Below are 15,000 nucleotides of genomic sequence, written 5' to 3' on the forward strand. Positions count from 1 at the left end.
CTTCGGATTTGCCTTTCAGGAGATACTCTGGAAGGCGGTAGTCATTTCATTTCTGCCTTTATATGCCACTGATTCTTCTTTCTGAATCAATCGAATCTTAGATTATTCACCTGCATATACTGTATGTTCGTTTACGACGCCTAAAGCAAGCAAAAGTTTCTAACTCAGTTGCTAATTCGTCAGTGCAATTGTCTTCTTGGTCTAGTGTTGCCAGGTTAGACTGAAAAAGCATAATGTGTTCTATAAGCTTCAGCGTAGCCAATTTTCCTCTTCTACGAAAGAGGACAGGGCCGGTAATATGGGACATATTTCTTTCCCTTTACCATACACTGTCTCATGAGGAACATTTAAGGGTCGACTCTTGTTTCCAGTTCCTGGGTCAAATAAAACTGTTTTGCCGCTTCTACAGGTGTATTTTGTGAATGGTACAATGATATCTGTGTGCGGAGATCGACTTATGGTGGTTGTTGAATCATATTTATGGTCGCTAAATAAGACTCCGTTATAGCACGTTACAAGGTATCACATTTCTCCAAGGTCATCACACATGTTCTGAGAGTGCTCTCGGCGCTGTTTCCAAATTTCCTTTGGTCAACTAAAGCTGAGTTTAGTTGTCATCATTTGACGAGAAACTTGTCGAGTACCCCGGGTGTCCTTAAAAGTATTTTTACCAGATAACAAAAGAGACAGAGCGAGTCCTCTTTTCCCGGACTCCTCTTACCAGTTCAGATGTAGTGTTGAACCCAGTCAGCTTAAAGAGCTGTTTTCTACCACCAGAAATATGGGTTATCCATCATTACGCAGATTTTGTAATTTTCATTGTACGCTAAAAGATATTTCAAGGAGTTAAAAGACGTTGTTAACATTTTGATATCATGACCCTTAATAAGATGGACCTGAAGTTTTCAACTGATTCAGATTACGAAGCGCATCAGTTTGTGAAGCCTGTGATTCACGAGACCCTGTTTTCGTGCGACTTGTATCCCGCCTCATACAACAACACAAATAAAAAAATGAAAGTCATTTTTACTCTCACTGCTTCACCCTGGGAAGAGACACAATGATTCTATACCTAGTAAATGTATTAATCTGCGCAATACGAGATATTTACCAACTAATAAGGGTATTCAATCTGTATGTCAAACAGAGCTTGTTCTTTTAGAACCAGAACAGAAAAATTACATCTAAATCTTATCTACAAAATCCAGACCTTGGATTTTCCAAAGCAGTTCTTGGTCACAAACATTTCAACAGCAGCCAATTTAATAGACGTCTGCACTTTTTGTTTAAGATACTACTCAAATGATATCCGGGAAAACGAATTTCTTTGGAGGTACTCGGCGTGTTTTCGTGTGCCATAAGATATAAATTTAGTCGGCTCTTCGAATTTTATATTTGTTTGTTAACACCTCGTCGCACAAAGTGTTCAAGATAGCGATTATTATCATTATACTGAAATCATGCACTCTAGTCTGCTTTATATAGCCTTTGAATCCTTGGCGCCTAAGCTCCAAGAAATTTAATTTACTTGAAGAAAGGAGACTCTGAGTCCGCACTAAAACTGCACAAGATCAGGGTACAACGGGGACGTGTTTTCATTCAGAAAAGATTTTACAGCTGTTCTTCGTTTGTACCTTCACTGTAGCTGTTCCCCCTCATACTTTGTTTGTGTGTGTGTGTACCTATATATATATATACTGTATATATCGCCCTATATATCCCCCTCACAGGGGAAGGAGAATTCCTTGTTCCTTTCAATGTACTTTATGTGCTGACGTTTCAAGACCATGTATAAATTAAAAGACAACAGTGTTAAAAATAGACTCAGATTTTAAAACGTTTTTTTTTTTGAAACATAACAGAAAAGGAACAATGAATATAGTGCTGAAGGCAAAGCTGATGACATTCAGGGTCCGTTTTGGTTTCAACGGAAACTCACGAGAGGTATAGAGGTGTTGACGTGGATTGATATTTAATTGGGGAACTAGTTGTTTAATAAAAAGAGATTCTATATTGACAGTTGGTGTCATTCAGGATTTATATTATTTTGAAATCCTTGTAATTGATATTATATGCATGCATTTTTTCCCCTCTTATGCATACACACCCGTTCAGTAACATTCACGAGTCTAAATCTCACCTTCAACAACCTACAGTGGAGCCCACGTACTTCCCAGGTCACTGGGGCAATTAAACAATTGTATATGACTCCGAGGTCACTTTATATTTAAACATAGACTTGATCGTCATTGGATTATTTGGTACTATTTCATACAGCTGGTAAATATATTATCTGTCGTAAATCTTGAAATAAAAATGTTTATCGTATAAGCGGGACACTTGCATATATTTATATATATATTCTGAATATTATTTAAAAATTTGCACAAATGTTTGTAAAATAACTCAGATATTATTAATAAAATATTGGTGGAGATATAGAATTTCCTCATATTCCAATCAGATGTTAAACTGAAGGCCCTGTGGAAGAGGGTAGATAAAGAGTTTAACTTAAAATTAAAGAAACAATGGCTGTAAAAAATTAGAACCCAGACCGGTAAAAGTTTTTCCTAAAAATCGTGGTATTAAAATGATCATCGTGTCTTGAAATTATCTAATTCGACTGTAAACTTTATGTTTGGATGCATTTGGTATGCCAACCAAATGCATCCAAACATAAAGTTTACAATAAATTGCCTTCTTAGATATAATGGTTTCAAGCTCCGATTTTGGTATCAGAATTTTAAAGTTAAACTCTTTATCTACTGAGTAAATTTTATTAATAACTGTTTCCTCCATTTGCGCAAATTTTAAATAATTTTTCAACAAAATAATACCAACAGTACCTAAACTACCTTTCTATGCAAGTGTCCCGCTTATCTACGATAAAACATTTTTACCAAGATTTACGACAGATAATAAAAATGTTTACCAGCTGTCGAATTGAAACTAGTACCAAATAATCCAATGACGATCAAGTCTATTTTAAATTTTAAACTCTAATTGCCCCAGATGATGACCTGGGGAAGACTTATACTCGTAGGTTGTTGAAGGTGAACACTCTATCGAGGCTAATTATCAAACCCGAATTTTCATGCATAAGAGACTAAAATGCAAATATAATATCAATTACAGGATTTCAAAATTCAAAGCTCGAATGACAATGCAATACTGGAATCTCTTTTTATTAACTAGTTCAAAATCTAACCAGCAGCAGTAATTTTTTGCATTAGAACTGACATTTTTATACTTTTATGTAAAAAAATTTTTTTTCTCGTTTTAAAATCTGAGTCTTTTTTAATTCTGTTGTCTTTTAATTTATAGGGGACATGGTCTTGAAACGTCAGCACAATAAAGTTAGAGAAAAAAATTAATTATATTATATATTATACAATACATATAAGATATATCCATAGATAACATCTTGAGGTAAACACACACACACATATATATATATATATATATATACAACGCTGTGTTGGAATAACAAAACAATTATTTTGGTAAATGACTTCCAGATTTTTTAAATATTTAAAGGAACGTCTAAATTTCTTTCGTTTCTGTGCAATGCTGTTGGATAACATTATCTGAAATCTAACCAGCAGCAGTTTTTTGCATTAGAGACATTTTGCGTAACTTGAAAAAAAAATTATCAATGAAGCCCAAAGGTCTTGAGGTAAAAGACAACACGTTCTAAAATGACCATTGTATGGATAACATAAAAATACACACGTATCCATACATAAATACACACGTAACAAGCCAACTAACTTGTGTTTGCTCCTCTCACCATGTACACTCAGAAACCACAATCTCCGACCCACCTAGGTCGTGCTCCGAGTTTATGAGCGGGGCCTTTCTGGACGGCGGGCAACGCCAACTATCACGGATTGAAACACACTCGAACACCTTTTGAACTCTTCCGGATTTTGCTTTGGGTGTCTTTTTTTATGATTTTGTTGCATATAATGCAAAGCAGTCATGGTATGATTATATAAGACTACGCTGTGTTGAATTCTACAACCTGTATAATATCGAAATGAAGAAATAATGCCGAAACTGCCAGGTTGTAGTTAGGAAAGGGGGGAGGGGGAGGGAAAGGTAGAATCTGTGCAGAAAGGCCGCGCTCATAAACTCGGAGCACGACCTAGGTGGATCGGAGATTGTAGTTTCCGAGTGTATATGCAGATTATGTCAGGTGAGAACAAATCTCTGATATTTGCACGTTACATAATTTGCACTGTGGGTACTTACAAAGATGTGCAAAATAAATGACAAAATCTGATCTTACTGAGACCGCATTGAGGGAGGCCTTTGTTAACTGAAGAAAAGTTGGCTTTGAAAAGATTAATAACTTAAAATTTTCATAATCAGCAGCATGAACAAACTTCCCCCTTCTAGACATTCCTTTCATTGATACGATTTTGGGTACAGTTTTGTTTTCCTTTTATCTGTTTATGGTTGTATGGTAAAAATTGTTATAGTAATGTTCCTAACAAGGAACAAACAACTTTTACGCTTATTATTTTCAATTACTGCTCAATCCAATTTGAATTTGGTGTAACAACTTTCAACAAAGAAACTGTCTAGAGCGGCTGTGGTTTTTAAGTCCTACCAACAGCATATGCCAACAATTACCCACAAACGGTTGTGAGCTATAAGGTTCTGGTAATAACTAATTAATTAATCATTTATTGACGAAAGTCAATATGGGGTAAAATCTAAAAAATTATCACATTCCTTCACCATTATGCAGAAATGACATTTATGCAAAATACACCATTAAAGCATACTACAACAATTAAAACTAATTGTATATAATTTTTGTTAACTGACATCTTGAAGGCTGTATCCACAATCTTCATTACAGATTTCAAAGTGAGAGACCTGTTGGACTTGTTGATGGATCTGCCTGGTGTTCTGCAGAGCAGTGTTCTGTGACTTATACATCTTTTAGTCGATGATAGTGACATATTGTTTGGGGCTGAAAAATAATGCAGTATCATGCAGATATTACACGTATGCAGTTATTTGCTCACTCCTAACATTACAAAGTTGCTGGGAACATCAGCATATATCTGGAACAGATGAGTGCCTGTTGTAGACTCCAGGCCTCCTTTTTTTTACAATACTAAGAGGAAAAAAAATTGATGCTAACAGATGATTAAATGTTTCTAACATGGCAAATTGTGACTACAGGCATGATGGTAATTTTATGATGTTTCTTCATTTTCTGTTCACTCACTTTGAAATACTGCTTCACTCTTTGGATGTCCGCAGGCTCCCTGGATCTTTCTGGTGGGTACCACCGTCTGGAATTATACTATTCGGTAAAGATCAACTGAGTCTTTATCGTTAGTGTTCATATTGCTGGATGTCAGCTTAATATTCTACTGTCTACAACAGGCATTATTCCATTCCAGATCTGTTAGAGCTACCAGGAACTTCGTAACATCTGGAGTGTTTTTAAGCCTAAAGAAATAAGTTTCTATCTACAAATCACAGAACACTGCACTGTCACCAGAAAGCACCGTAGACAACTTCTGTCAACTTTAGCGGCTGTGCATCGTTGGTTAGTGAATAGCATTAATTTTTCAGTTTATTTTCATCTATAATCTGCTGAAGTTTGTGATGTAATGTTGCGTACCTGGCGTTTCCATTCCCTCTGCTGCACGAGCCAAGCGTAGAGAAGGCCTTTTTTGATATCTGTATGAATCTTGTTGGTCTCATTAGAGGTTGTAAAACTTTTTTAAAATGCAATACATATCAAATTTTGCCGTATTTCTTGCATTACACCTTATCAAAATATAATTTATGAGATGCCTTATTTTCTCTTGTGAAGTTCTCTCAGGCCCATTTTCCTGTTGCAGAATCGATATTGGAAATCTTTCGTTCCTGAATATTTTGGAGTGTTAGCCAATGATGTTAATTTGATTTTGCTACTTAGTTTCGGAGAAATAATTGTTTAGTAAGATTTTACAGAATTTTTACCATGTTTGTTTACGTATACGAGCGTGTTAATTATGGTTTTCTTTGACGTTTTAGGTTATCTGTCTTTTCAAGATATTTCCAGGCTGTCCGAGCTGACCATGATTGCATAAAGTCTGCTCTGTAGTCTAGTTTATATGTCAGATTCGTCGAGAGCCGAAGGCCGTCTCACGTGGAAAGAATAATACAGTGTTTTCAGTTTACCGGACAAAAAACACCCTGACAGACTACTCCCACGAGCCGACCAACCTTAAGTTGAATACGTCGTCATTAAGTGTCGCAGTACAAAATCTTTATTATGTATGATATATATATATATATATATATATATATATATATATATATATATATATATATATATATATATATATATATATACTGTGTTTTGTAGTCACACCAGGTGTGAGACCAATGTGTCTTGACACACCTCAGCTCCTGTTTCCGCACACATATGCACGTATGACTTATTCTCGGTCTGAAAAACTCAGTGCTGCAGTTTTCCTCCGTTTGTCTTTGTCTGCTGTAAGTCCGTCTACCTAACTGACCTTGTCTGTGTGACCATCTCCTGCCGTACATCTGTCGTCTGCCTTGCCTTCCTTTTCATTGCAACTTCTCTTTCTTCACAGTTGAGGGAATTATATCAAACTTGGTGCTACGGTAGAACATAATGCATAGATGTGCACGAGAGGAGACTGTCCACTCATTGGTGTATCACACACGTTGTCGTGGCAACAGCTCCTATGTGATGAAGGAACTCCTGTCAAGCTTCGTAAAAGGGTAGGCCATTTTGTATAGATATGCGTGGAGGGAGATTGTCCACCTGTCTGTATATCTTCGCATCAGTCACCCTTACATAGTCATCATAACTCTTATTTGGATGAAGGGATTCCAGTCAAACTTGGTACAAAGGTAGATCACCAAGTCCAGATGTGCGTAAGTTAAGTATACCTTAATTTAACCAGACCACTGAGCTGGTTAACAGCTCTCCTAGGGCTGGTCCGAAGAATTAGACTTTCAATATTTTACGTGGCTAAGAACCAACTGGTTAACTAGCAATGGGACCTACAGCTTATTGTTTTAGGGAATCCGAACCACATTATACCGAAAATGAATTTCTATCACCAGAAATAAATTCCTCTAATTCTTCATTGGCCGGCCGGAGAATCGAACGCGGGCCTAGCAGAGTGCTAGCCGAGTACGGTATCGACCCATCCAATGAGGAACTCCACATGTGCATAAAGTGAGGCTGTTCTTCTGTCTGTCCGTCATATTTACCTTGCCAAAACAACTTCTATTTGGATGAAGGGATTACAGTTAAATGTCCCTGAAGGGAGATTATCCGTCTGTTGTCCTCCAGTGTCCTTATCACACTTATCTGTTCATCACTACGCCTGGTGATAAAGGGAGTCCAGTCAAACTTGGAATAAAGGTAGATCATCGAGCATATGGATACATGAGGGAAGAACTTGTGTGTCTCTAACACTGTGTCTGCCAATCTTGCTTTGCTATAGCAACTCGACCTGCAACAATGAATGGATTTCCATCAAACTTGGTTCAAAGGAAGAACTTATTGCTTCATGTTCACATCAGCAAAATCTTTGTACATGGTTTCATTGTCCTGATTCAGGCTCGTGTAGCAACACAGATCATGTTAGACTTACTGATAATCAAATTTTCTTAGTTCCAGTCTATTTGATTGCCCAAGTCCTATTCAGACTGGCCATTGTTTTTTTGCCCTTTTAATCTTTCACTAAATTCCAGCTCAATAGAACCTGTATTGTACTGCTGTTCAACAATATTTGTAAGATTCCACTTCATTATTCCTGTCTTTGTCTAGTATAATTTCATACCCTTGTGCATACTATGTCCTCATTAGTTCTATTTTTCCTAGATTTATCATGGAACCCTCCTCTTTAGAGACCGTATGATGATTCTGCTAAGTTTTGTAAATCTTGTGGTGTTCTGCTGATTAAAACAGCATCATCTACATACATATGCTAAGTCTGTCAAGTTTGCACTGTTGCTCCAGTCTAAACTCCTTTTCCATCTCCAGCCACGTTTTGTTTTATTATAAAATCCAAGAGAAGGATGCCATAACATTACCCTGTAGCACCCCACTATTCATTGCAAAAGCACATGACAAGGCACCATCAACTTTGACTATGCATCTAATCCGTCCATTGTTAATTTAATGTAGCTTAACTTATTAAACGGCTGTACCATAGTGGCGTAAGACCTTCCATAAAATGGTCTGTAGCAATTGTGAACTGCTTTCTCGTTTTCAACAAAAGCCACCGTTAGGGGTTTTATAAATCGATGCACTGCTGCGGATTGTCTTAGATCTAGGCAACTCCTGTCTCCTCTAAAACACCTTTTCCAGATTTAATCATTATATCGACTTCTTTCTCTAACCTGTTGAAAATAAGCATACTGGATATTTTCACTTGAGCCAATGTAAGCGCAACGCTTTGTAGTCATCACATTTAGATCACGTTTCTTTGGTACCTTAACTATGATTTTCCAATTATCAGACTTTGTTTTCTTACTCCATATTCTAAAAAACAGCCTAATTAGTATACACGATGCCATTTAATTTTCAGCAAAAATCATCTCTGCGGTAATTCCATCTTCCAAGTTTCTTGGGAGATGGTTACCAATGAGTTTCACTGGAAGGGAGGAAACCGGTAAAATATGCTCTTTACTGATTCCTCTTCAAAAACGGTGAATTTATTCATTAGTCCATTTGCATTTTTTCAGCTTGTGATACATCAATCAAATTTTCCATCTTGGTCTCTTATTCACGACTTCACCAAAATATTCTGCCAGACGTTCTCTTTCTTCTTCTTCTTCTTCTGACTTTCTTGTCGACCAGTCCTCTTGACAGGTATTCCCCCCTCACCCGCCCCCGCCCCTTTTTTTACCAATGGATATTTCAGTGATAATTCTGTGGGCTATCTCAACATCCAGGCCACTCCCTGAAAACAAGATTTTGCCAGCGTCGTCCACCTGTTTTTCCAGATATTCTCCCTTTTCTCATCTGGCACTTCTTTAACTTCACTCTCTAGACTTGAATACTTAGTTCTGCTATGCGTTCTTCACCTCGCCCATGAAGTTTTTCTACAGGTACCTTTTGCGTTTGCTTGTTCTTTATATCCCGTCTTATCTGATATCCAACGTCCCTGGCGCAATTCTACTTTCTGAAGGCAGATCATCTTCTTTTAACGTGCTTTTTCCCCCGTTTGTATGGGGTAAGCATGATGCCTGCTTTTGAAGGATGCTAAGTTTTATTTGTGCGCGCGTCAGACGTCAGATGTAGAGAGAGAGAGAGAGAGAGAGAGAGAGAGAGAATGACGGCTAGCAAACATCTGTGGTATGCAGACCTCCGCAGGTCTGTAGTTACCGAGGTGCTTCGATGGTGCCAGCTACTTCCCAGTCGTGCCCACTCTCTCCCTTGCTGGTGCCTGTAGTTCGTTCCGTTGTTCACTTCTCACCTCGGCGCTGTGACTATTTCTGTGTAAAAGCTTGAGGATTTATTCGATCTAATCTTTTTTTACCCGTGACATCAGTAATCGTGCAAGCGTGTTGGATGTTCAGTTTAGACTCCTCGGCAGTGCTTGGGCATAGGCCCAGGCCAACGCGTGATTACCTTGATTTTCTTAGTAATTTAATATTAAGTTTCCGCTTTTGAAAATAGTATCAGATTCCTCTCTCTCTCTCTCTCTCTCTCTCTCTCTCTCTCTCTCTCTCTCAAAACAACCCTACTATTCTTTCACCTGTCGGCAGGAATGCTCAGTGCCCCTAATTCCCTCTTCTTAATCATCAAGACCAGTAACTGGGAAGATTCTGTGCCTGACAGTGATGAGATGGAATTTTAAACAAAAATGGTATTTCCGGAGAAACTGAAACGTTGCCGCCAGAAACAAGTGTTTGCTTCCAGACCAACTTAAAATTAGTGTCACTGTACAAAAAATATTTGAAAATACAAGTATACTTCGCGCGAGTGGTCAGAGCAAGAAAGGTACTTCAGTTCGAGATGATAAGAGGAAGGCAGATGCAAACAACTCAATGACTTCACGTGCCTTCAGATTAACTGGAAGTGTAGAGAGCAGAAAGGAATAGTGAAATAAATAATTACCTACAACATCGGGTAAATATTTTGGATTACCTTGGTGTTTCGTTACAGATCGCGGAGATTATATTACCTGTCTGCTAGGAAATAGAAAAATTGCTTGATTCCATGCATTCGCGTTTGAGGTAAGCTAGCTGCATTACGAGACCGTAAATCTTTAAACATTGTTCTGCGAGTCTTAATAATAGTATTATTTTTGTTTCATTTGCATTGCTATCAGTGCCAACTTTTTGTATTATATTAATCAACCCAATATCTGTTACGTACTGTAAGACTTATAATAATAATAATAACAATAATAATAATAATAATAATAACAATAATAATAATAATATCTTTCTTCCGTTTACTTTTACAAAGGCTATCACTAATGCCAATGATATTGCCTAGTTAGTTAATAAGTAGGCAGTTTGTGCTAATTTCGGGAATAACAGTAAATAGAATATTTTAAGAAATATCGCTATAAATCATTTTGGGTTGGTGGCCTACGTTACTCAGCCTCAAGACCCGTTCACTGAGGCTAATAAAGCGTGCCTAGGGTGACTCATAAATTATAGATTAACGATTAAAACTGTATGCAAACAAAACAAGCGAAGGATCAACAAAGGTTAAAAGATCAAGACGCGCTTGTGTTCCCAAAACAAGTTCAGTCCAACGAGAACAGCGGAAGTGGGAGTTAAGGACGCCAGTGTAACCAGTCATAATACCGATCTTTGTAACCCATGACGATGACTAAATATAGTCATGCCCTTTGAAACCCCAATCCATTCGTTAGTGTCAGCTTGACTTTCGTAATCACAAGCTTCTCATTTGTAAATCTCTTTTCCCTTGTAGATACCTGACCATGTTTAAAGACAATCTTATTTCTTGTAAATCTTTGTACATGCATGATAACATTAGCATAAGCAAATGCCTTTCCGTTAACCAATGTAATCTTATTCTCTGTAAATCCCTTCATATGCCTTTGCTATTAGTTTGCCAGAGGAGAAGCTAAAATGTCACTCGTAATTACGGTCCGGTGTTTCCCTTTCTTTCATTTGCATGAGAAACTTAATATTCACTTTTTTTTTAAATACAAATGAATAACATGAATAGGGGCGTGAGTTTCGCCACTGACTCTGCTCTGAAGTTCTGTGGGATGGCCGTGTGCATTTGTCATTATCGTTTCTATTTTCAAAGTCCCGGCAACGAACTTAGCGGTGTCCGACAGTCCCGTCAATCTTCCTAGAAGTGACTTTGCTGTGACTTTTATTTCCTTATGATACGGTATCCTTAGTTTTTCATCTTTTACTCGTAATCATTTTATTATCGTGTTTTCCCCGTTACTGTCAGGTGATTTTAACTGATTAAAGATATTTACTGATTCCACTGTATTGTACAAATTTCTCCCAGGATTTAATGACGATACTGCATGCTGGATTGGTATTTCTGATCTGACAAGATATATCATCGAGAACTTCTGGACAATCATTCTTAAAAGATTTGAACCAACATTTCTTTCAATATTTGTTAAAACTCCGACCTAGAAGACATCGGTTTCAGAATTTCATGATATTCCTTCATTAAATCCAAAAAGATTGAAAAATACAATAATCTGAGCTGGTCTTTTAAAAACAACTCCGGATTATTTTGCTACGTGAATTGCTCCAGTCTTTTTATTTGATGTTAAGGTAAATCTCATTCTCCACTGACTCAGTCAGTCGCAGCGACTTGCTCTGGCAGCAGTCACGCTTGATCTCGATGCTTGCCACAATTCAATGAAAAACTTCATATGAACTGGTGTATCGTTATCAAAGCAAGCAAAATTGATTTGAAAAAGGGTTCACTGATTTTGAAACAATCAACGAAAATGCTCTCTTACTCCTAAATTCAAACATATCTAAAAATACTCCCACAACTTAGAATCGCAAAATTGTACATGAACGTTGCGAAATTTATATTCTGACACTTATAAGGATATGTTCGTGTGTACTTTGGAATTTTGTCTTTATCTAGATGACATTTACATATTCTTTCGGCCGTTTCAGTCACCAGCACCCTTATTAAGATGTTATCACTTCCCATAAGTATACCTTAGTTTAACCAGACCACTGAGCTGATTAACAGCTCTCCTAGAGAGGGCTGGCCCGAAGGATTAGATTTATTTTACGTGGCTAAGAACCAATTGGTTGGTTACCTAGCAACGTGACCTACAGCTTATTGTGGAAACCGAACCACATTACCGAGAAATGAATTTCTATCACCAGAAATAAATTCCTCTAATTCTCCATTGGCCGGCCGAAGATTCGAACGCGGGCCCTGCGGAGTGCTAGCCAAGAACGGTACCGACCTACCCAACGAAGAACTACTATCACTTCCCACGGCAATGCCCACCGCTTACATTCATATGTAATGTCTAGATCGCTGTGGATTTCCCAAGTTCAGCTGAAACGAAAGGGAAATGCAGACGAATTATTTTGTATCCTGGCTGTGTGCCAAAATGTCGGGTTACCTTAAGAACAGCGCCAAGGTATTCTACTCTTAGACACCTGCAAATCTCCAACTACTCCCCGGACACCCGTCCACCCTCCCCCCTCCTCCAACCCCGTTCCCGCCTCTCTCTCTCTCTCTCTCTCTCTCTCTCTCTCTGCACCGAACTTATTTTTTCTTATTTGATCTCATGCTACGCTGTCTATAATGGATGAGGGACCTTGCAGGAGATTACAGTAGGCGATACACTTACATGGGCACATATCCTTTTGACTGTATGAGTATTCATGTTAACCTGTGTATATATGTATGTATGTATGTATATATATATATATATATATATATATATATATATATATATATATATATATATATATATATATATAATGAGTATTCATGTTAACCTATATACATATATATATAATATATGTATAATGTATGTATATATATGTATATATATATACATATACATGTGCATATATATACACAGTATATATAAAACAACTACACGCATGTGTATATACAGAGAACAATTATGTCTTGTACACTGAAATATCGGAAAACAAACTCTTGTTTATGATTTTAGGTGATCACTGAGAAGTGGAGAATGTCCCGCATTCCGGTCTGGCAAAAAGCCTTGAATTTAAATTTGGGATGATTTCTATTGAAGAGAAAAAATGTAAGAATTGCTCTGTCTAATGTAAACAGTTTTTTCTCTATCTTTGATATTACTTCTGTGGCGGCTCTAATTATCACTATTAATGTAAATAGAATAAATTCTAGCACTGGCTTATTTTTTAATAATTATCCTTCCATTAACCCTTTTTGTCTCAATGCGCTGTGCTTACAGACTTGGAGCAGCTATGCCTTGAGCATCACGTGAGTTCTGTTTACATCCTGATAGACATAGTACACAGCAAAAGAGATGCTATTGCCTTACAGAATATTTATAATATTTATTGTACAGTAGTTTCATCAGCATCACGTATAGCTATCGTAAAGCTTCATTGAGTAAAAATCAGTTATATCTGGATAAATTAGAATAAACTTGTCCATTAATGGTTGAAACATGGGAAACTTGATGACTTAATAAAAACTTTGATGATTCCCATCGTAAGCTTCACTGCCTAACCCAGGTTTAATTGCCAGGTATGGCAGCTAATAATGGAGCAGCTTCCGGTTATGTACTTAGCGTCATGGGAAACACCGGAAGGTCTCAGTCGTACACCCGACCGGCCTACCTGCAACTACCTGCCTACATGGCATGCCAAAAGAGGGCCTGATCCTTAGAATAACCCAGTTGGCTATAGGACATGTGTGTTTTTACCTACACTAGTGACCTTGCAGTGACCTGGTAGACAAGTATGGTTCTTACATAACCCATTGGTGGCCAACGGAATAAAAACGACCATGCCCTACCACTTAGAGGGCCATTTTGGCCTAATTATGTGCATGGTTTTTGTATCAACCTTGGCAATTAGCAGCCTAAGATCATCTTTGATAAGCAAAGCCACAAACAGACTAAATAGCCCTGGCTCACTCTCTTGAGAGAACTTCAGAGATCATAAAAAGCATGGTAGTCCCAAGCAAAAATCTTGCAAACCTCCCTCATGACTAATGGACTAACTATGGCTATGCCTACTGCGACTGAAATGATCTTGCTAGGAAACAAATACTACAGGATTCCACTGTCGAAATAGTAAACACAATTAACATAAACTTCGGCCTATCTTCCTTCTAATAAACTGAATCATTTTCCTGGTTCTGGTGAGCAGAAGCATAATTCATCCCTGAAAAGTCACAAGTTCTACCGTGGAGGGGGATTATGTTCTTGATGCTATCCCGGATGCCCTCTTTCCCCTGCATCACACACTGGCTGGATGTGCAAAGTTAGTGGATTGTGTACAAGGAACTACTCAAATTTTTTATAGCAGAGTTCTCCCTAACACCACCTGTCTCTGCACAATGGGCCCTTGCAGTGCTGAACATATCAGTGGGAGACACGACAGTGAGGGTATTGAGGGTATTCGGGGATGAAATCAAGTCCTCTTGACTGTGCCAGATCTTAACACAGATTGGATGCTGAAGAAGGTCGATGTGGCTAGGGAACTACTCTTATGGTGCTTTCTGACAAACATCCAAGCTGCCTTCCCAAAAGCTGAAGGAGTACCCATGGCAGAACTATTGAAGAAGGCTGACAAGTTGGTGGATGCCTTAAAGGTCTCATAACACACCACTGTCATCATTTGCAAAGCCGGAGAAGACAACAACCAGGCCCCAGACAATGACACACAAGCCAATGCTGTGCATAAGCATCCATTCAATCTGCAACAAAAGAGGTACCAACACCCAGCATTGCTCCGCATATGACCTCATAAATTCAGGAAGGTGTCCCAGACCTGTGTCCATAGATG

General features: G+C 37.9%; 1 protein-coding gene across 31 annotated transcripts in view; it reads left to right on the plus strand.

The window, feature by feature from the left end:
- Window positions 1-15,000, plus strand: part of LOC136852221 (trichohyalin-like) — a 392,138-nt gene that overhangs the window by 100,530 nt on the left and 276,608 nt on the right. The window contains exon 1 of one of the 31 annotated variants that reach the window (XM_067126701.1): window positions 9,363-10,242. The exons of 29 other annotated variants lie outside the window; for them this stretch is intronic. The gene's annotated coding sequence lies outside the window, so the exon portion shown is untranslated. Of the gene's footprint in view, window positions 1-9,362; window positions 10,243-15,000 lie in introns of those variants that run through there. One more of the 31 variants, XM_067126708.1, reaches the window with a different exon arrangement.

This window comes from Macrobrachium rosenbergii, chromosome 3 (genome assembly GCF_040412425.1).
Source record: "Macrobrachium rosenbergii isolate ZJJX-2024 chromosome 3, ASM4041242v1, whole genome shotgun sequence".
In the NCBI taxonomy this organism is placed as follows: Eukaryota; Metazoa; Arthropoda; class Malacostraca; order Decapoda; family Palaemonidae; genus Macrobrachium; species Macrobrachium rosenbergii.